The sequence below is a fragment of the Choloepus didactylus genome, chromosome 3 (genome assembly GCF_015220235.1).
Source record: "Choloepus didactylus isolate mChoDid1 chromosome 3, mChoDid1.pri, whole genome shotgun sequence".
Lineage (NCBI taxonomy): Eukaryota > Metazoa > Chordata > Mammalia > Pilosa > Megalonychidae > Choloepus > Choloepus didactylus.
In genome coordinates, this window is record NC_051309.1 from 221,812,089 (window position 1) to 221,814,842 (window position 2,754).

Genomic DNA, 2,754 nt, shown 5'->3' on the forward strand with positions numbered 1-2,754 from the left:
CTGAAAGGAGACAAACACACATTGGGGGAAAATGGGGTGACCATGTTCTGTGATAATTAAGGAAGCCTAGTAACAGAGCAGCCAGCCATCAGGCGAGACACAGAGAACATAATCCCTTTCATGCTTCCTTCCTCTGCTCTAACGTGCAGGGAAGGGGGAAAGGACTATCTGCTTGGACAACCCTTAAATCGATGCATCCTAATTAGCAGAGGATTTAATTCATCAAAGTGACAGCAACTCTATATTATCTCCTTCAACAGGGCTTGGGTTTGGGCTGTGGGGTTCATCTTTTCCTTACCTTGTTCCTTCTTCACATTCTCTCTCTCTCTCTCTCTCTCTCTCTCTCTCTCTCTCTCTCTCTCTCTCCATCTTCCTTTGTCTCTTTCCCTCTCCTCTCTTCTTCTACTCTTCCTCATCCTCCTCCTCATTATTATACATTCTCACTCTCTCCTCCTCCTCCTCCCTCTCCCTCTCTCTCACTCATTCAACTTTTCTAATAGGGTCATGGCAAGATTTAAGGAGGAAGGTAATTCCAAGCAGAGAGTTGTTCAACCACCTCCCCAAAGTCTTCTTAATAGGCCCTCTTGGCCCTCCAACTTGTCATGGAAAACAGTGCAGGTCTGTTCCAGATGCGAGGATGACAGCAGGGCTGCCCAGAGGTCTGGCCGAGGACGGGAGAGGGTCTGCACAGAACGTGCCCTCGTGCCAGTCATAGAATCAAACAGCCACCCCCAGCAGACCCTTAGAGAGCCACTCATTTTATGGATGAGGAAACTTAAGACTTGGAGAGAGGGAGTGAGGTGACCAGGGTTACACAGCTAATCAGTGGTAGAGCCGGAAACAGACCTCCCAAGAGTTCGGGGCCTTGGCAGCAATAGCACCTCCACATCACAGCGTGGCAGCCTCTGAGAAGACGCGCCTCATCAGAGAGCACGCCACCATGCTTGGTTCCCACCTTCGGGTTGAGGCGCTATCTTCTCTAATCATTTTTATTATTATTAGTTATGTTAATAGTCATGATTAACAATAGCTAACATGTACTAAACACTATATGTCAAGCAGGATGCCACATGTTTTATCTAAGTTCATCCACTCAACATTATAAGGTGGTGAATACTTTTTAAATCATATTTCAAGAGGAAGAAACAGACTCAAAGAGAATAAGTGACTTGCCAAACTGAAAATGACTAACCACCAAACCCATGCATTTAGCCTACTAGTGATCATCCCACTTTTAAATTGAAATTACTCCCAAGGGGCGTTAAATTGCACTTCTAACTCTTTAGTGTGGATGATTTTCATTGGAACTTTGTCCTTTGAAGGGACATTTCTCTAGCCCAAAGTATCCTGAAGCCAAATGGGAAAGCACAGCCTGACCCTCTCACCTGGTTTGCTCAAGACTTGAGCTCTGTGGATTCCAGGGAAAGAACGAGCTTTCCTTTTATGGCATCGGCAGCTGGCTGCCAGCAACCCCCACAGTACACAGCACCTTCTGGAAAATATCGACTTCTATCTCTTTCCTTATCCCGGATAAGGGATCCTACCCAGATTTGTCCCTATCTTGAAAGGCCCCTTTGCTAAAACTGCAATAAATTGGGCCTGTTATCATCCATAAAGAAAAAAAATCGGTTCCCTGTCCCTCCTATGACCATTCGTCCCTAACTGTGGAATGCCAAGCCCACAGCACAGCCTCTTTCCCCAAAATGAGGCGTGGGGCAAGGATGGAGCTCATATGACCAGACGCTAAGAGGCTGCAGGGTAGAGACGCCGAGCCTTTCTTCCAAGTTGGGCTGCACCCACACCCCATCCGTCAGCTCCAGGATGAAAGGGCTATAAAACCAGCCCAGCGCCTGAGACTGTATGAAAATATATATCCCGATGTGTCAGGAATACCTGGCGCCTTTAACCTCACTTCAGAGGAACCAACACGCCTCGGAGCACATTTATATGCAAAGGCATATAATATGTCCCCTGTATCTAATTATCTGTCAACCTGAGGCAGTTTGTTTTCCAAATCGGCCTCTCGGCTGTGACTTTACGAGGTCATAAAGAAAACGATGCCACTCTGCCCTGCAACGCAAGGAGAGTCTGGATCAACAAATTATGCTCCTTAATGGTGTCTTTCGGCCTGGAGGCTCGGGCCCAGAGGAAAGAGAGGAGGCACAGCCCCTGCTCCTTGCTCCCTGTCTGCTGCTTCAAAAATAAAAGCGAAAGGGGCACATTGAGCATGAGGCAAAGGGCCCAGCAGCATTTGGGGACAGGGGATTTGTCTGAGAGGGGATAGAGGGCAATGTCGACTAGAAATAGTCTCCTTCTCTTGCTCAGCTGTCACCAGCTCTGCAGCCCTCCATGTGCGGAGCCAGTGGCCTGAAAGCTGCAGAAGATACAGTCCAGCTGGCATTTCTGCAAACTTCAGCACCACTCCTGGCCTTATCACATCTTTTGCTTCAGAGATCCAGATCCCAAGGACCACTGGTACTCGTGGGGGGTGGGAGGGGGAGTCATTTAGTCCATTCTTTGGAAGACCACTCCAGCCTTCATTAACCCAGATATGAAGATGCTGTATTCCACAGGAAAGCTGGCTTGCAGATATTTTATTCCACCCTTGCATCTGGGAGAAGAAGCAGGGAGAATGGCTCTCCTCAAATGTCTAAGGGAGAAGGAAAATAATTCCTTCTCCCCAAACAGGAAAGGTAGGTGGCAGCCGCAGCAGCAGAAGGAGCAGTTTTGTGCTGAGTTGCTAGCTGAGGCCAT